Source organism: Coenobita brevimanus, chromosome 98 (genome assembly GCF_032717465.1).
Source record: "Coenobita brevimanus isolate Jiangsu-jjx chromosome 98, ASM3271746v2, whole genome shotgun sequence".
NCBI lineage: Eukaryota > Metazoa > Arthropoda > Malacostraca > Decapoda > Coenobitidae > Coenobita > Coenobita brevimanus.
Window position 1 is genome coordinate 41,867,226 of NC_137051.1, and position 22,007 is coordinate 41,889,232.

General features: G+C 40.2%; 1 protein-coding gene across 1 annotated transcript in view; it reads left to right on the forward strand.

Moving 5' to 3' along the window:
* Positions 1–22,007, forward strand: part of LOC145414051 (uncharacterized) — a 271,392-nt gene that overhangs the window by 163,756 nt on the left and 85,629 nt on the right. The gene's annotated exons all lie outside the window — the stretch shown is intronic.

Below are 22,007 nucleotides of genomic sequence, written 5' to 3' on the forward strand. Positions count from 1 at the left end.
ATTCCCCCCCTCCTCCTACATAAATTCAGTACTTCCTCACTCAGCATTAATTAACCCCTACCTCCATTCCCTTACTCCCCCTGCGTCTCCCCCTCCCCACCACCTCATTCGTTCTCCCCATCCACTCCTCCCCATTTCCTCCCCTACATATAAAGTCACCCCTCATCCCCCCATTCCTTCTCAGTATTCATTATTCCTACTCTCTCACCCCCATTCCTCTCACCTTGTTTCCCCCCTCCATACCCCATTCATCCCCATTCCCTCCCCCAGCATGTAAATTCCACCTCTCCCCTCCCCTCCCCTCCCAACATTCATTAGCCTCACCCCTTCCCACTTACCCCCCCTCACACACACACACATGTATCAGAGCAGATGTATATTCACTCGTAATACAGTCAGCGTCATAATGTATAGGTGTGTGTGTGTGTGTGTGTGTGTGTGTGTTTAGCCTTGCATGTATCAGTTAATCAGAGCCTGTTTGGGAGTGTGTCCCCGCCGTGTTATATTATGTTATGCGTCAGAGTGTGTGTGTGTGTGTGTGTGTGTGTGTGTGTGTGTGTGTGTGTGTGTGTGTGTGTGTGTGTGTGTGTGTGAGGACCGGCTTATATAATATTATGTTGCGCTTTTGTACAGATATATGTTATATGTAATCTCTGAGTTTGCATATGCATTTGTGTACATATGTGTGTTTGCCTTGCTGTGTGTGTGTGTGTGTGTGTGTGTGTGTGTGTGTGTGTGTGTGTGTGTGTTTATTTTGCCTGAAATTCATGTAACATTTATCTTCTTTCCAAACATTTTAATGTTACTCTTTGTCACGAATCACCATCATCTGCCTATCCTTATGCCTCAGTTGTAATTGCGTCAGGTACAGCCCCATCTTCATTTACCATCAATCTCTGTAGCCTCTTCATTCCCCTGTCTGTATCTCTGTGTAACGCCACCTGTACATTGAAGTCTCCTCTCTACCCCACCACCAAAGAATTACTCTGTTTTTAGATGACACTCTCCTTCGTATTCTGTGTGTCCGAATCTTGGCATAGACTAGACGGGCTGTTCTCTAACCCCCAACAGTATTCCCACGTGCCATAAATCTTCACATGTCACTACTTTGGCGCCAATACCCACCATCTGTATTGAATGTTCGTCAGGGCTGTCTCATTCAGGATTGCTGTGATGGTGTTAGCTGGGATATCGGTGAGTTTTGGATTTCTTATATTGGATTCGAACCCTCGTCTTTTCGGACAGCAGACCACATCCCTAGCCACCCGACCACCACATCTCCAAGAATGAAGTATAAATAGTCATCGTAGTGAAGGGGTTAACGTGTCCCACTGAAATTATCATCATAGTCATCATCATCAGTCGGTAGAGAGTTGGCCTGCAGTCCTGACGGACCCGGGTTCAAATCCCGCTGAGGCAGGGAACAGTTTAAGGATTTGAATTTCACAAAATCAGACTTCACTGATCTACCAGAAGGCCCGCCGACATGTCGTAAAAATACCCCCGCTAATACCAATACACCAATCCTGTATGAGACAGCCCTAGCATGTATTCAATATGGACGGTGGTTGTTAGCGCCGAAGTGGTGACATGTAGAGGTGTGCGGTACGTAGGAGGACTACTGGGCCTTGAAAGCAGGCTGTGAAGCCTATGCCCAGAGTCGGTCACATAAAAAAAAAAAATAAAACACCATTATCATCATCATCATCATCATCATCATCATCATCATCATCATCATCATCATCATCATCATCACCACCACCACCACCACCACCACCACCACCACCACCATCGCATGCATAGAGATCACCACTAATACACTCCTAACACAGACATCCATACAGCATTTTATGGCCGGGGCGAAATGCGTTCACTAGGATATGCAAATAACCCTAAAGAAGCCTCCCATTATCAAAATTCGCGCCATGAAATTAGGCCTTGGGAGAGAGGCGTCGCTTCCACTCACAGTACAATGCAAGCCACTCGTCATCATCCACTCCGCTTTGTAATGGGAAGCTGTTGTGTGTGTGTGTGTGTGTGTGTGTGTGTGTGTGTGTGTGTGTGTGTGTTTATTGAGTATAGAAGTTACTGGAATTATATAGCTTGGTGATTGGGTATTGAAGATGAAAGGTAATGTTAATAGGGAAGAGAGTGTAGGATGGTAGGTGTTTGATGTGTAGGTAGAGATAGCTTCCTAGACAGCCAGACAGACAGACAGAGAGAAGTAAATAGATAGATATAGACTGCTAGACATACAGGTAGATAGATTGATAGATATAGATAGACATAAATAAAAAGTATATATATATATATATATATATATATATATATATATATATATAGGCAGATAGATATAGGCTGACAGACAGACAGGTAGATGGATAAGCTAGATAAGTAGATTTCAGTTCATATATGTTCCAGTGGAGGACGGGACTCTTTCCTCTGTGGTAGTTATAGAATTGAGGTATATAATGAACGTTTATGGGGAAGAGAAGAGTGTATGTTCGTCTCTCACACTTTACTTAAAATTTTATATCAGACGAAAGAGATGGGCAAGATTAACGTTGATTAGCGGAGCGGAAAGAGTCGGTAAACACACACACACACACACACACACACACACACACACATTAATTCTTTACCAGCCGTCTCGAAAATAGAGATAAAATTAACCCTTTCACCCTGAGGACGCGATTTTCTTTGCTTTCTGCCACACTTCGATTTTATTTTGAGTGAGACGTCATGCGGGGAAGAGGTGGGTGAAGTCTGTATTCGTCCCCTGAAGTTCCAATAATAAAATAATTGAAGTAAGGCAAAAAAAATCGTCTGGAGATAATAGGGAAATAAACCTGATTGAAAAAAAAAAATTAATGTACGCGGAGTTACATAAATCCATGACATTTTTTTTCGTATACTTGCCCTGGTAAGTGCGCGAAAATTGAAGGACAGGACGAATATAAGGACGAGTTATATCGGTGTGTGTGTGTGTGTGTGTGTGTGTGTGTGTGTGTGTGTGTGTGTGTGTGTGTGTGTGTAAACTAAAGGGGAGAAAGTATTTTAAGTTCTGTATATAATTATTTTTGCGTGAGATGAAAAGCCTGACGGTGGAACTGGCGTGGGTAGTGAGAAGGATGGAAATAATAATAATAATAATACTGTAATAATAATAATAATAATAATAATAATAATAATGATAATAATAATGTAGGATGAAATTACAGTTAATGTGGAATTGAAGAGAAAGATTTTTTTAGATGATGATGATGATGATGATGATTATTAGAAGTAGGAGTAGTAATAGTAATATTGCCGTTATTATTATTATTATTATTATTATTATTATTATTATCATCATCATCATCATCATCATCATCATCATCATCATGAGAAGTGCAGGATAATAATAATAATAATAATAATAAATGATCAGGGATTTGGCACCCCATTTTAACTTGGCAGCGTCCGGCCTGACTATCGGAAACGTTTATGTGAAGCTACAGAACGTGGTGAATGTTTTTGGCGTATCCGATAGAGTCATGATTCCAGGGGCTTGAATGATGAGTGAATAGAAGCATGGCCCATTGGATTGGGCAAATTTGGTCTGTCTGAACATTGCTACTCCACGCCCTGCCCTGCGGTAGGAATGGAGGTCCGGATGATGATGATGATGATGATGATGATGATGATGATGATGATGATGATGATGATGATGATGATGATCATCATCATCATCATCATCATCATCATCATAATCATCATCATCATTCATTATTATGTGTACGACTGGGTGTAGAGGATGATCTGTTCTCTGAGGCACAGCAATCTTCAAACGTGCCACACGCTTTGACGTACCACCACTTGTGCGCTAATACCCACCGACCTTACTGAATACATGCTAGACTTGTTTCATCCAGCAATGTGTGATGTTATTGGCAGGGGTGTTTGTGTGGGTGGGGGTGGGGGGTCTTGGGGTAGATGGGCAACAACACCTTCTTATGCGGGGAATAATTAAGAAGAGAAATTATGCTTTGGAGATCTTTAACTATTCCTGTGTATGACGAAAAATGTGGAGAGAGAGAGAGAGAGAGAGAGAGAGAGAGAGAGAGAGAGAGAGAGAGAGAGAGAGAGAGAAGGGTGAAAATGTGTAACCAAAATGTATAAAACTTGAAAATGAAAAGGTGAAAGTGTTTTTTCGATGATCTAACTATTTCTCCATGGAATAAAAAACAAGTGAACGGAGGGAAAAAGAGTAAAAAATTGTGAAACGAAAATATAGAAAATGTGGAGTCCAGTTCTAGGAAGGGCAGGGAGGACTCAACTATATTTAATTATTCCGGGACTCGGCTGACGAAATGTTGAAAGGTGAGGCTAAAGGTTACAACACAGAGCTCTGGTGAAAAGCAAGGAGGCTGGACACGTATATGCATAAGTAAAAAAAAGCCCGCCACTGACACACCGTTTAAATAATGCCGGATGGTAAAAGGTTAGAGCGATTTGAAAAGGTACAAAAACAAGAGAAAATTTAAACCTGAGGTGTGTAACAGCTATCGAAATACCTAAAAAGGAGCAGAAATTTTGACTAAAGGATTTTGAAGTGTCCATTAATAAGAGGACGTATAGACTGTTGACATTTGTATAGGATATCAAAATGAAAAAATTAATTTGCGGAAAATGGGAGTGCATCACGTTAAGGATTCTGTAATGCCTGAAACTTCAGAAAATATATAGTTTTGTAAGAGGGAAGCGATTTACACCTGACAAGAACACAGTGCACGGTACTATCAGCTGCTTGAACGTAGACCCACATAAAGAATACGAATAGGGTAAAAGTCGAGCCGAAACTGTTGTATATTCATAGTAGTTTCAGTAAGTAGGTATACACATAATTTCTACTATTGATCTATTTAAACTCGTAACTGCACTGTAAAATTAAATCCAGTACTATCACTTTTGACAGACAAACTAATGTCATGTTTCGTTAGCAAATATTCGGAGTAAATTTTAACATGTAATCACTCTACATTTTTTTTTCACTTGACGGAACTGGCCCATAACTTGAATACTAAGCTGTGGTTCCGGGAAATTGTTGAGCCGGAGTTCTGCAGTAGGAACGAGTCTCCTTGGTTACTATTCAGATTTTCTCCCCTCCAGACTGGCTACACCTGCCCATTAACCGAGCTAAAAGAGGCTACGGATCTTTAATTGTCAGTTGAAAATAAACAGACTATAGAAAAAGAGGGTATCCGATTGGTATGGCTTGCTAAATGTGTTCATCCCCTCAGAACGATGACCTCTCTCTCTCTCTCTCTCTCTCTCTCCAGACGATTTTACTCAGTTCGAGAGATTTGTCAAACTGGAGGGGTTAAGTATAGCCTTCAACCCCTTCACTACGTCTTCCCCCAGTTGAATAAAATCGTCTGAAGTCCTCGGGCTGAAGGGTAAATAATTCCAGATTTTAGTCTGTTCATTTTCACCTGAGACAACTGGTCATCTGTCACCGCTTGAATACTAAATTGTGGTGGTATGAAATTGGGTGGGTCTTTAGTTATGAGGTAGGAATGAGTCTCCGTGGTTACTAGTCAAATCCACCTCTGGCCTGACTACACTTGGCCATAAACTGAGCTGAAGGAAGTGATGGATAATTCTTAGATGAACATAAACTCCCTATTGAAGAAACCAAGGGGGTTCTGAAAAGGCTAGAATTATGCCTGTCGACTCCACGAAGATTAAGATAAATTTACGCTGCCCCAGTCTTCTTGTCAAACACGTCCAGGGCCCGTATGCATAAAAGGTCCTGGGACCTAGGAACTAGTCGCAAGTCGTAGGAACTGATCCCAAGTCGCAGGACTTGTTTATAAACGCTCCCACGTCCTAGGACTGGTCCTAAGACACGGAGATTTTAGGTGTAGCCAGGGAGGTGACTTACGACTTAGGAATATTCCTAGGACCTGAAAATGGCTGAACAACAAGCTCCGGGGCGTCAGCAGAGAACTTTTCGCCCACGTAGGGACGTGTTGAATGAATTAAGTGATGCAGAACTGATAAGCAGATACCGTTTGGATCGTGCAGGAATTATTTTTGTTACTGACTTGGTAAGAGATGTCCTGCAAAGTCCATCTGAGAGGAACCAGGCACTTACCCCGGAGATGAAAGTGATCATTTTGTTGAGATATTTGGCCACAGGTAAAATGCAACTATGCAGCAGTGATGATTTGGGACCCTCAGAGCCTACAGTCAGCAGAGTTATCTCACAGACATTAAATGTGTTCTACAGACGTGAAATAATGTGTAGATTCTTGAAGTTCCCCACAGACCCCTAAGAACTACAGAGGAAAAAAATCGAATTTATGGAGATTACTGGCTTCCCCGGGGTGGTTGGAGCAATTGATGGGACACATATGAGAATAATAGCCCCAAAAGAGTTTGAAGAAGAATATGTGAACAGAAAGCGGTATCATAGCATTAATGTACAAGTTGTTTTTGATGCCAAATACAGAATTATTAACTGTTTGGCCAAGTGGCCAGGGTCAGTGCATGATGCTAGGATACTCGGTGAAAGTGGACTTAAAAGAATGTTAGTTGTGCTGTTGAAGATTATGTCCATTGTCTCCATTTCTGTACTGAATATGTTGCCAAACGAGGTTGAATGCTCCCGCGTCGTCTGTATGTTTACAATACACGATAGCCTAGCGTCCACAGAAAAAAGAAAATGTAACTGGAAAATAGATACTTACATTCATCAAGAAATCCACCTACATTATTTCTATAATCATTTTATGACTTAGAGTATTTTACTAAATAATATATCTCTCTATCTTGGCCAAAAACTGCATTTTCGAAAAAAAATATTGCTGCAGTTAGCACTTTTCCTAAGTCTGGGACTTGGGAAAATTCCTGCGTAGGAATTGCCATGTACGTCCTAGGTAGTGTTTATGAATCGATTCCCAGGACACAGTCCCAGCTGAGAGCAGTTCTTAGGACTTTCCTAGGAACGTTTTTGAATAGGGGCCCAGGTCGCCATTTGTACCGCTAAATGAACAGGGACGGTGGGGAACGAACTTCATCCACGAGTTTGACAGCCCCACCTTCGATCTTGTGTTCTTCCAGTTTCGAGCATGACGTCCTGACCAATGTACAATACCACCATCTTCCCAACAGAGAGAGAGAGAGAGAGAGGTGCACCGTAGCGTTTGAGAGAGAATCATACCTGTGGGACTCACCGCCTGCCGCCTCTTATCTGCCCACATTAAACCTAAACTGCACGTTAACCCTGCTTTTGTTCCCCCGTACCTGAGAGCACACCATCGCCACCCAATAAACACAAATTAAACCCGGGATCGTAGGCTCGTTTGCTTAAGAGCTTCCGCAACACGTTCCTAAGCGATTCTGTTTCTCTGTTCAGTACTTTTTCTGGTATTGATGGAAACACTGTCCTTATTAGTGATATAAATAGCACGTAAAAGCATACTTGTGGTGTAATTTGCGGAATAAATCGCTAACGGAGATGCGTAACGAAGTCTTCCATGCCAACGAGAATACAGGATACCAATAAGAGTTTTTTTGCCATACTGTGCGATAGTTCCATTGGGAGGCTCGAGCGCCCGGCAACGTTTGTTTACATCGTTCCCCCCCCCCATCCCACTGCCAGATGTACGACGTGAGCCCCCTCCCAGGGCGGTGATTGCCTGCCTCTGTTTTAATGTTCTTTTTTTGTTCGTTGGTGTTGCGGGAAGTTACGACCGCTGTGCTCTTGTTTTAGATATACAGCCTGTTGTTCCGTTTCCTTTTAGTTTTCACTTTCTTTATACCCCGCTACCGGTGTCGATTGTGTGAAGGCGGGAAAAGAAGCAATGGACGCGGTAATTTAGCTTCCCTCCTGACAGATCGCTATCGTTAATCGATAATGAAGTTAATTAGAGAATAATAGTCAATGTTCCTCTTGTGTGTGTGGGTGGGTGGGTGAAGGGAGGAGAGAAAAAGCTTGGAGAGGTTGAGGAAAGGGATGAGGGATTTGGATAACAGTTGAAGGGGATGACTTACTGGGGTGTGTTTGTTGTTTGATGAAGATGTCAGTAGGTGCTCTCTCTCTCTCTCTCTCTCTCTCTCTCTCTCTCTCTCTCAGTGGCGTACTCTTCCTCTTTATTCTATTTTCTCCCCGTGTTGCCACCGCCATCGACCCTCTTCTCTCTCTCTCACCTCTTTCTTGCCCCAGTCCTACATTCAGACCCTCCCACTCGCCTTTTATTTCTTCCCTTAAGCCTTTCCTCCCTCCTCCTTTATTTTCTTTACCTCCTACCAGATTTTGCCCCTTCTCATCGGCGGCCTTTACTCCTTCCCTGTTTTTCCTTTGCCTCTTGTTTTTATTTGATGAGGCTTTTCGTATGCTCGTTTCTTCTCTTATGTGTTTTTGTGTTTGAATTTTATCCATTTGGTTTTTCTTTTTTGCAGGGTTCAGACATTGTTTTAACCGTTTCATTATTTTCAGTATCATTCTGCCGTCACTCTGGCCTCACATCTCCATCGCTCGTCTCATTTAATCAACTCTTGGTCGAAACATCTTCAGTATTCACCTGCTAATGCGATTGTGCTCAGGTGAAAGTGAGTCGACGGAGCCTAAACGTAAACTTCTGTGCTTCTGCTCCTCTTTCCTCTTGCCTCCGACACCTTCCTCTTCGCCTCCTCACCCTCTTCTTATTCCCTCACTCCTCCATTCAGTCTCTTGATCCTATCTCTCGTCTCTCAATCTCCCAGGCTTTCTCTCCTTTTCATCTCCGACCTTTTCCTCGGGCGATAGTCACTCCCACCTCTCTCTCAGCTTTTGTCTGTTCCAGTCTCTCATTCAACTTGCTTTCCTCTCTCACTTTGTCATTTTCACCATTTGCATTTCTCTCTCTCTCTCTCTCTCTCTCTCTCTCTCTCTCTCTCTGTCTGTCTGTCTGTCTCTCTCTCTCTCTCTCTCTCTCTCTCTCTCGACCTTGTTATCGTTTTCACCTTCCTTCTCCGTCCCTCTCCTCCTCCCAGCATTCCCCTGCCATTCTCTCCCACTTTCATGCCACCATTTCTCCTTCCATTTACATCTTTCTCTCTTTCTCGCCCTGTTGTCTCTCTCACCTTCTCCATTTCGTTCTCCACCTCTTCCTCCTCCAGTATTCTTCAGTTCCAGCTGCTTCCTTCTTCCTTTCGGACGCCTTTCCTCTCTTTATATATATTTTAATAGTTTCCCTCCCATTTACTCTCTCTCTCTCTCTCTCTCTCTCTCTCTCTCTCTCTCTCTCGGCGTTGTCTTTCACTTCCCGGCCTTCTTTCCCCACTTTTTCCTCCTCCTCCTCCTCCTCCTCTCCAATTCTGTGTCACTCCCAGTCCATTTTTTTCCCCCTCACATCTTTCTCTCCTTCACCTGTTGTCTCTTTCACCTCCCAACCCTCCCTCTCCACCTCTTTCTCCTTCAGTTTTCCCCTTCTTCCACTCTGCCACTCCCCCTCTTACTTGCATCTTCCTCTTTCACCTCCCAACCTTCTCTCTCCACCTCTTTCTGCAATTTTCCCGTCCTCTCCCGCGCTCTGGCCATCTCGCCTCTGCCGCCCGATACTGCCACAAGAAACAAAAGCGCATCGCCAGTTGTTTACCTTTATAGACAGCGGGCGAGGCGGTAAGGGATGTAGGAATCGTGGCTGGGAATGCAGGAATTACGGCAGTTGGAATGGGAATGGCACGGGGAAGGCAGGAATGGAGGGGAGGGGCGAGAAGAGCCTGAGAGCATTTGGAGGAGAGAGAGAGAGAGAGAGAGAGAGAGAGGTGAGGATGGTAGAGAGTAGGGTGATAAGATGGAAGGGAGAAGACCAGGAATAGAGAGAGAGAGAGAGAGAGAGAACAGGGAAGTAGAACCTGAGAAGGGTAGCGAATAATTGAAAAGCGGAAGTGTAAATGGAGGAAAGGAGGAAGGAAGAGAGGAAGAATTGGGAATAACAGGATTAGGAAGAAGAGGGGAGAGGAGGGAAGGGGAGGCGTGAAGAGGGAAGAGGAGAGGGGAGAGGATGAAGTTGAAGAGGAAGTGGGTGTGGAAAAGAGGGGAAGAATTAGGGTATGTTGGTGGGGGGAGAGAGAGAGAGAGAGAGAGTTGGATTAATCGTTTGGCAGCGAATTTCAGCCGTTGTATTTTGGTTAACGGCGGACGCATTTGTGGTCATTTCCTTTTTTTCCTTTTTTCTCTTCATCCCAGGGATTCCCGCTTGGACAATGGGTTAAATGGGGAGTGGGGAGGAGGGGAGAGGAAGGGTCAAGAGGATTAGGTTTAGGGAAGGGAGGGGAAAGAGAGAAATGGATGGGAGTTGAAGGTTTGGAGGGGTGAGGCGCAAGGGGAGGTGATGCGAGGAGAGGGGAGGAAGTGAGAGGAGAGATGAGGAAGAGAGGAGAGGAGAGGGGAAGACAAGGGGAGGGCTCAGGAGGGGAGACAAAGGGAGAATAAAGGGTAGGGGAGGAAGAGTCAAGATGAATAGAATTGGGAGGGTAGGGGAGGGACTGTAGGAGGCATGGGAGGGAAGGGAAGGGAGGGGGAGGAGGAGAGGAGAGGGAAGGGGAGGAGAGGGGAGGACTGGGGAGTACTTTGGGAGAAGAGGGGAGACCTGGGTAAGGGCAGGGGAAGGGGAGGACTGAGTGAGGGGAGAAGAGGAGGGGGGAAAGGGAGTGCTAGATTAGTGGGGGGGAGGGGAGGGGAGGAGAAGAGAAGAGAGGAGAGGAGAGGGCTTGGGATTGCTCTGGGAGGGGAGTATTGAGTAGAGCTAGGTTAGGACGAGAGAGAGAGAGAGAGAGAGAGAGAGAGAGAGAGAGAGAGAGAGAGCAATTCCAGGAACCCCGACTGAGGGAACTTTCAGTTGTATGTTTGCTTGTTTATGTTTGTGTCTGTTTGTGTAGGGGTGTGCGTACATGTGTGTGTGTGTGTGTGTGTGTTTTCGAAAACTTCTTTGTTGGTCAGCTTAAATGTCGAATGTACTGTACCATGTAATTCTCTCTCTCTCTCTCTCTCTCTCTCTCTCTCTCTCTCTCTCTCTCTCTCTCTCTCTCTCTCTCTCTCTCCCCCCCATTTAACTCGTGTGTATTCAGTATATGCAGATTTATACAGACGCCATGTTTTCCCTTTTTCCCTCGACTTTTCTTCTCAATATTTGTTTTTCCTCCTCATCATCAGTCTCTCTCTCTCTCTCTCTCTCTCTCTCTCTCTCTCTCTCATATTCTTATCGTTTTCCTTCGTCCTCCTTTCTCATGCTTTCTCTAACTGACCATTTCCTTCTTTCTGTCTTCTTTTATTTTTTATTATTTTTATTTTTTTTACTGTTCCCGTTTCTCTTTTTTTTGTCGCTCTTTCTGCCGGTGTATTTTTCTTTTTCTTTTTACTTTCTTTTCACTGGATGTTTGATGGTTCTCACACATTCGTATTTCCTCTTTCCTTGTTCCTAGATCCTACCGCACCCCCTCTGTAGGTGGTGGGGGTGGTGGTGGTGGTGATGATGGCGATGATTAGGGTGACGGTGGTGGTGGTGACGATGATGATGATGATAAAGATGGTGGTGTTGGTGATGATGGTAACTGTCCCTCTTCCTCTTGTAGTTCCTCTTAGAGTTTTACCCCTTCCCTCACTCTGTTTCCATTTCAGTGTATCTTCCTCCTTTTCTCCGCTCACATTCGTATCGTTCTTTTCCTTCCTTCAGCATCGTCTCCCTTTCCTATAATATTTTCTCCACCTCCTTTCAGTCCCAGCCATTTTCTTTTGATATATGTATGCATTCTTTTCCTTCAGTGTGTGTGTGTGTGTGTGTGTGTGTGTGTGTGTGTGTGTGTGTGTGTGTGTGTGTGTATTCTTTTCCTAGTGTATTCTTTTCCTTCAGTGTGTGTGTGTGTGTGTGTGTGTGTGTGTGTGTATTCTTTTCCTTCAGTGTGTGTGTGTGTGTGTGTGTGTGTGTGTGTGTGTGTGTGTGTGTGTGTGTGTGTGTGTGTGTGTATTCTTTTCCTTCAGTGTGTGTGTGTGTGTGTATTCTTTTCCTTCAGTGTGTGTGTGTGTGTGTGTGTGTGTGTGTGTGTGTGTGTGTGTGTGTGTGTGTGTGTGTGTGACCATTAATATATACGGTCGGCAGGTATATTTTTAAACGTGTATTTCGTCATACATTGTGATACAGCGAAGGGAAAGCACAAATATTCTCCGTAAGTTTCGCTATTTCAATACCCATGTTATTTTCGACTTTAAATACCACAGAGACGTGCTGTAAATCCCATGACCAAATTGTTAAGAGATCCACCTCGCAATCACGTCCACCAATCACTCAGAGTTGTTAAAATCTAGAGTTATTATTCTGCAGTCTTGTTCTAGGCCAGTTATATTTTCTTTCCTTTCCTTTTTCATACTTTTTTCTGATTAAATACCGGTGTGCTTTTACATATGTTACTGTGGAATTGGAGTTTTTAGTGCAGGGGTTGAGAGAGTTGTATTATTATTATTATTATTATTATTATTATAAAAGGGTTCATTGTCTTGCTATCCCTCTCTCTCTTAAATACGCTTCTGATTCTCAACATACTCTCCATCCTCCAATCTTAACTTCGCCACAGCCATTCCATCAGTCCTCGCAAATCATTATAAAGATGAAGGCAGCGCGTAAACTTCTTGGCGGTAAAATGCAGCCTCTCTTCTTTCCTCACCTCAGAATATTAATCAAAGTAGCTTAATTCCGCTTCCCTCATTAACTCCTGCCAGTATGTCACTTAGTTTATCCCCACTTAATTCCAGCTTTTGTCGTCCTCATTCCCCCCCCCCCTTTTTTTTTTCCCCTGACGTCTCGATCTCTAGCAGCCCCCGCAGCCTGGGACGTCTAGATTTTAGTAATGCCTTTCAACCACACGAGAGCGATTCAGGCAGACACACGGTTTCTTCTAAGTCCCAGTTTTCCCATAGCAAGCGGCCCCTAGCTGGATAGATAGGGATAAGGGGGAAACAGATTTTGTTAGGGGCTGTGACCGGTCTGACCTGAAGTGAGTGCAGACCAATCATTTATTCTGTGGATGGACCTTGCTCTCTTCTATTCTCTCCTCTCCTCTCGTCTCCTTTCCTCTCTTCTCTTCTCTCCTCTCCTCTCCTCTCTCCTCTGCCCTCCTTTCCACTTCTCTCCTCTCCTGTCCTGTCCTCTCCTCTCCTGATTACACTGTGGTTCTTCTCACCTCTTGTTCTTACCCACGGACTCCGAGGGCAGGTTAGCGTAGGGGTTTTACCTGGTTGAATTAGAGGGGTCTGTTAGGGCTTGGCTGGGTTAGGTCCTGTTCATCCCTCCTTCCTTGCGTCTATTCATCCTTCCTTCCTTCCTTCCACCCACCTGTCCATCCATCTGTCTATCCATCTATCCATCCATACACTCACCCGTCCACCCATCCATCCACCCACCTACCCACTCATCCATCCATCTGTCGATCAACCCATCTTCCCACGCATCCATCCATCCATCCTCCCATCTACCCACCCACCTTACCACTCATCCATCCATCCATTTACCCACCCACCCAACCACACACCTTCCCACTCATCCATCCATCCGTTTACCCACCCACCCACCTTCCCACCACCCATCCATCCATGTCTTGTTTGGTGTGTACCGGGAAACGACAAGTAGGCATCCCGGTCCTGCTTGTTAAGACCCGACAAACACACAAAGAGAGGTAAGCGATGGAAAATTGACGAGGGAGAGGGAGGGGAAGGGGGGGAGATGAAGGAGGGGGGAGAGGGGGAGGGAGGACAGGAAGGGAGGGATAGAGAAGGGGTTACAGGGTGGAAGGGAGGTTAGCGGAAGAGCAGGAAGGGAGGAGAATTGGAGAAAGGGAGGGGGAGAGAGGATGAAGAGGGGAGGGAGGGAGGAAAGAAACGGGACAGAAAAAGAGCGAAGACGGGAGGGGAAGGAATATGGTGGAGGGATGGCGGAAGGGGAGAGAAAATACAGCTAAAGAGAAGGAGAGGAGGGAGGGAGGAAGGAAGGAAGGGAAGGAGAGAGGGAAAAGTGGTAGGTAGGTAATTATGGAGGGGGAGGAGGAGGAAGAGAAAGAATGATTGACAAAAGGGCCGCATCCGGGAGAAAGAGAGAGAGAGATTTCTGAATGGAAAATGGAGAGGAAGGTTTGTGTTGTAACCCTGGGGGGGTTTGGGCACACACACACACACACACACACACACACACACACACACACACACACACACACACACACACACACACACACACACACACACACACACACACACACACACACACACGCTCGCTGGTGCAGTGGTAACGCTCTCGCTTGCCAACTGGTGGACGGGAGTTCGCGCCTCGCTCAGGTTGCGAAAAGTTTCACTGACGAAGTGGGCGGTTACTGTCCCCCTTGAGCAAGGGGTCACAGCCTTGCCCTTAGATCGGACTATATGAGCTCTCAGCTCCCTTCCGGGAGGGTAAAAGCTGACGATCACGACCATCAAGTGATCCTGACCCACCCGGTGAATTACACACACACACACACACACACACACACACACACACACACACACACACACACACACACACACACAGGTAGAAACCCACGCACATACACCCACGCATACTCACATACACAAAACCCTAAACATGAATTGCACACAAACAAACGCACACACGGACTGTGTGTGTGTGTGTGTGTGTGTGTGTGTGTGTGTGTGTGTGTGTGTGTGTGTGTGTGTGTTATATAACCTCAGGCCTCTCCCATATCTCTCACACTTATTGGTTTCCTATACTGTATGGTGTGTGTGTGTGTGTGTGTGTGTGTGTGTGTGTGTGATGGAGAGAGAAGCAGGGAGAGAGAGGGGGGGAGGGAAAGAGGGAGGGATTACTAATTAGGAAGAGGGGAAATAAGAGGGAGAGAACGGAAAGGGGAGGTAAATGGAGGGAAGAGGAGAGGGAAGAGAGGATGCTGGAAAACAGGTCTTAGAGAGAGAGAGAGAGAGAGAGAGGGGGGGGGAAATGACAAGCTTGAACAAAAAACTGAGGAGTGGAAAAATGTGAGAGAGGGAGGAGGAGGGAGAGAATGGGAGAGGAAGGGAGAGAGGGAAAGGAGGAGGGAGAAAGGGAGTTGAGAGGAGGAGAGTAAATGGTAGAGAGAGAGAGAAAGAGAGAGAGAGAGCAGCTCTGTCCACACACAAACCAGATTATGCTCCACTTTGTGTGCTTCTATTGAGGCTGCTTCCCTCACACACACACACATACACACACACACACACACACACACACACACACACACGATCTCATACATACACATTAAGCACACACAAACGCATGCAAATATCAACACATACATACACACACATGCACATACACACCTGTAGATAAACAGACACAGGTTCGTACACACAGACAGGTATACATCATGCATGCATAAACACCCACATTCAACCTGTGAATGTACAAACACACACACACACACACACACACACACACACACACACACACACACACACACACACACACACACACACACATCCGAGCGAAACTGCCATACCTAAGCTCGTGAATGTTTATTTAGTCACACACACACACACACACACACACACACACACACACACACACACACACACACACAGGCTCTCATCCAAACATGTTTTGAACGTGTTGGCCTGCTTGTGATGCCGCCGCCTTCCCCTCACCCCTCCTCTCTCTCTCTCTCTCTCTCTCTCTCTCTCTCTCTCTCTCTCTCTCTCATTGAAAGTTATTTTGAAGACTATTTAACAGCTCCAGTAAGAAAAAATTATACTCAGAATCAAAATAATTACAAAATAATCAATATAATCAATAATAAACATAATTGAAACGTGTGGAAAACGCAAAAAAAAATAAAATAAATAAGAGTGTCTGTAGATATATATATTTTTCCGTTTTCTTTTCGCCATGACGTGTGGGACAATAGGGATGTGAGGGAGGTGTTCTTGGAAGCTGAGAGAGAGAGAGAGAGAGAGAGAGAGAGAGAGAGAGAGAGAGAGAGAGAGAATGGTTCGAGGGAAGTGAGAAGTGAGATATTGTAGGAGGTGGTGAAAGGAAGAGAGAGAGGGGGGGTGAATTTGATGAAGAGGTGATGATGAAACTGAGAGAGAGAGAGAGAGAGAGAGAGAGAGAGAGAGAGAGAGAGAGAGAGAGAGTGAGTTAACACTTCAAGGAAAACAGAGAAAGGTCTGTGATGGAACCGAGGGCAACAACACACACACACACACACACACACACACACACACACACACACACACACACACACACACACCAAACCGTCTCCTACAATCATCATTCTTTTTCCAGACGATTTTCCTCAAGTAAATTTTCTTGTACTAATAAAGAAACTAGTGCGAGATAACGAAACAGTAAATTAAATAAAGTCTCTTAAAATAAAAATCCCCGTAGGTAAGAAAATAAAAGTGTCTTGAAAGATTTATTTATTTATTTATTTATTGAGAAAGTTGAATAGAACATTCTGTGGAAAATTCTGAGCTTTAAAATTACTGAATCTTCGTGGGTTCGATTCTCAGCCGTTTCGAAGCTTCAGTTATGGGTGATTTTATGGGGTTGATTTATTTTTGCTTAATCGATTCAGATAGTTATTATATTATTGTACCTTAGGAATTTTTGAGCCAGGGATCTACTATATGTTAATAGGACTTTCTTTTTTTTGAGTTAGTCCAACAGTAAGTTTCCGAAATTGCATCAAAACATCTTGTGACACCTTATTTAACAAGAAATGCGTCGTCGGAGTTAAGTTATTGACTCATTCTATGAGGTATATGAGAGAGGGGTGTGTGAGTTGGGAGCAGGGCAGTGAAATGGCGGGGGACAGGGCGACTTGGAGGCGATTTGTTTGTGGCCACCCCAAACGGGATTAAGGCGTCCGGCAATAGATAGATAGATAGATTATTATTATTATTACATATTTGCCCCCAGCGGTCAGGATTTATCGGGCTGTGGGAGACCTCTTTTAGTGATGGATTAAATGCATACTCAACCCCCCTTAGTATATATATATATATATATATATATATATATATATATATATATATATATGAATATATATATATATATATATATATGAATATATATATATATATATATATATATATATATGTATATATATATATATATGAATATATATATATATATATATGAATATATATATATATATATGAATATATATATATATATGAATATATATATATGAATATATATATATATATATATATATATATATGAATATATATATATATATATATGAAATATATATATATATATATATATATATATATATGAATATATATATATATATATATGAATATATATATATATATATATGAATATATATATATATATATATATATATGAATATATATATATATATATATGAATATATATATATATATATATATATATATATGAATATATATATATATATATGAATATATATATATATATATATGAATATATATATATATATATATATGAATATATATATATATATATATATATGAATATATATATATATATATATATATGAATATATATATATATATATATATATATATATATATATATATATATATATGAATATATATATATATATATATATATATATATATATGAATATATATATATATATGAATATATATACAGTATATATATATATATATGAATATATATATATATATATGAATATATATATATATATATATATATATGAATATATATATATATATATATATGAATATATATATATATATATATATATATGAATATATATATATATATATATATATATGAATATATATATATATATATATATATATATATATATATATATATATATGAATATATATATATATATATATATGAATATATATATATATATATATATATATGAATATATATATATATATATATGAATATATATATATATATATATATATATATATATATATATATATATATGAATATATATATATATATATATATATATATATATATATATATATATATATATATATATATATATATATATATATATATGAATATATATATATATATATATATGAATATATATATATATATATATATATATATATATATGAATATATATATATATATATATTCATATATATATATATATATATGAATATATATATATATATATATATATATATATGAATATATATATATATATATATATAATTCATATATATATATATATATATATGAATATATATATATATATATATATATATATATATATATATATATATATATATATATATATATATATATATATATATATGAATATATATCTATATATCTATATATATATATGAATATATATATATATATATATATATATATATATGAATATATATATATATATATATATATATATATATATATGAATATATATATATATATATATATATATATATATATATACATATATATATATATATATGAATATATATATATGAATATATATATATGCATATATATATATATATATATATGAATATATATATATGCATATATATATATATATATATATGAATATATATATATATATGCATGCATATATATATGAATATATATATATATGCATATATATATATATGAATATATATATATATATATATATATATATATATATATATATATATATATATATATATATATATATATATATGCATATATATATATATGCATATATATATATATGAATATATATATATATATATATATATATATGAATATATATATATATATATATGAATATATATATATATATATATATATATATATATATATATATATATATATATATATATATATATATATATATAGACTACTTCAGGCTGAACAAAATTGTCTGGAGATGAAAGAATAAGACCAAATTAACGTCCTTGGACTGAAGGGTTAAGAAAACAAGGCGGTCATTAAGAAACAGGCAAAACAACCATCAAGAGAATTAACAGCTGTGCCAGTAAGAGGACAGCGGCATAACAACCTCTGTGCTCTCTCTCATCATTATAAATTGTCCACGTCCTACACCATATAACAACAGTATGATGTTTTCAGCGTTAACAGTGTCCTTTCCGTTAACAGAAGCTGCACTGATGGCCCTAAATAGTGAGAACGGTCAAAGAGCAGAATCGTAGTCATCAAAATTTAACAGTACTCAGATTTTTAAAAATCCTTGTAAATCTTGAAATGAGTTCGCTCTTGGATTGGGTTAAGAATTTGTCAGTAATATTTAGTATGAAGTGTTATGGTTTTCAGATGAAGGAATAGTAATAATATTACCATTACTACTAATAATATTAATAATAACAATAATAATAATAATGAAGATAATAATAATGATAATAATAATAAGAAGAATAAGAATAATGAAGATAATAATAATAATAATAATAATAATAATAATTGTTTGTTGGAGTGGCCCTAATGAGAGAGGGCAGTGTTTGGAAACTCCCTGTACTGTTGTTTGCAGATGATACTGTGTTATTAAGTGAAAAGAAGGGGAGCTGCAAGGCTTGGTGGATGAGTTTGGGAGTGTGTGTAAGAAACGGAATCTAAAGGCGAATGTAGGGAAGAGTAAAGTGATGGTCTTTGAGAGATGTGAAGTCAGTGAATGTACAGCGAGGTTGGATGGTGAGGAAATGGAAAATGTGAGTACGTTTAAGTACTTGGGTAGTGTGATGAGTAAGGATGGAGGTTTGCTGGGTGAAGTGCTTGGAAGGGTACAACAAGGAAGAAAGGTTGCTGGTTCCTTGAAAGCTATGATAAGAAACAGGGAAGTGAGCATGGAAGTGAAAAAGTTATTACATGACAGTTTTGTGATACCAACTCTGACGTATGGAAGTGAAGCTTGGACGTTGTTGGAAGGACACAAGCCAAGAGTGAGAGCAGTGGAAATGAGTTATTTAAGAGGAGCCTGTGGAGTCACATGGAGAGACAGGCTGACAAATGAGGATGTGAAGGAACGTTGTGGTGTGGATGTGGATGTGATAGGAAGCGTTAGGAGAAACATATTGAGGTGGTTTGGCCATGTGGAGAGGATGGAGAGTGAGGGACTGACGAGGAGAGTGTATGTGAGTGAGGTAGAGGGAGAGAGAGGGAGGGGAAGGCCAAGGATGAGATGGACGGATGGAGTGGAGAGGTATATGAGAGATGGGGGGTGTGAATTGGGAGCGGATCAGTGAACTGGCGCGGGACAGGGTGACGTGGAGGCGATTTGTGTGTGGCCACCCCGTATAGGGGATTAAGGCGTCTGACAATAGACAGATAGATTATCATTATTATTATTATTATGATCATTGTTCCACTTAACTTTATTCCACTTATTGTTCCACTTACTGCTCCACTTTCATTGTTCCACTTACTGCTCCACTTTCATTGTTCCACGTATTGCTCCACTTAACATTATTTCACTTAATATTGTTCCACTTAACATTGTTCCACGTATTGTTCCTCTTAGCATTGTTCCACTTAACATTGTTCCACGTATTGTTCCTCTTAGCATTGTTCCACTTAACATTGTTCCACGTATTGTTCCTCTTAACTCTGTTCCACTTAAAATTGTTCCGCTTAACATTGTTCCACGTATTGTTCCACTTCAGATATGGCTTAGTCGTCTTCGCAGTGATCTTGAGTGAATATAACATGTAGTTACAAATTTAGCTTCCAATGTCGTAAAAGTAGACACCGTAAAATAAGTAAGTACAGTAGATAAATGAATAGATAAAATAGATAAAGAGTATTGTTACAACTCGGGCGCGAGACACCCTGACACATCGACCAAAAGGCTTCATAAAATAATAATTCCAGGTTAATTTAGTTATACCTTTACTCTCTGTCAGTTACTTCTCTAATGTATGAATATAGAACTGTCTATTTTTCTCTTTTTCTTTTTTCTTTTTTCTCCCTATATCAGTCAATTCACTAATCCATAAATATAAAACTATCTTCATTTTTCTCCGTATTTTCTCTTTTCTCCTTGTATCAGTCAGTTCTCTAATGCATAAATATAAAACTTTTTTTTTTTTTAATTTGCTCATTTTCTGTTCTCCTTTATCTCTTTCTCTGTCCTTTTTTCTCTCTTCTCTTCATTTCCTCGTTTTCTTTTCTCCTTTCTTTTTTTATCTCGTTTTTATCCGGCACACGTCCACACCCACCAACCCTACTGATAAAGCTGATTTGTTCCGTATAAATATCCTTGTACCTCCACTGACGAAACTTTATTATTATTTATTTTATTTATTTAATGTTACTTTATTTTGGTTTATTATTTATTTTATTATTTTTGCATTTGTGTCATAAATTCTGCTTTTCTTATCGCGACCCTGGCTGGAGGTAAGACTTAACGTGGATATGACACCGAATGAAGACCTATTATCCGGTAAATAGATACATAGATAGATAGGTAGGTAAATAGGTAGATAGATAGATCAATAAACTTTGCCCGACCATTAGCAGATCTGAGTTTGGTGGTGTGTGTGTGTGTGTGAGAGAGAGAGAGAGAGAGAGAGAGAGAGAGAGAGAGAGCTGTATTCAAGAAGATAGAAGTGTTACGTGTTTCAGTAATCTGGTGTTTGGATATTTTGTTTTTCCTTCCTCTACCCTTCTGGAGAGAGAGAGAGAGAGAGAGAGAGAGGTTGGGTAGAAACTGTGCCTCTCAAATATACAAAGCTAATTATGCCACAAATAAAGATGGCGTTGACATTAACCTGTATGTGTGTTCCGTAGACTTGCATTTTCTTCATTTTCCTTTAAGTTCCTATACTATCAGTCTTTACCTTATGTGGTCCTAAAGTATCAAAGTACACCTAGTAAAAAGAAAAAAAAATCTATACGGTCAGCGTGAAACAGTACGATACGCAGTCGAAAAGTATTGCTAAGTCGCCAAAACGCGTGATGAGGGTAACGCACGCAGGTAAACGTACTTCTGAAGGGATGTTA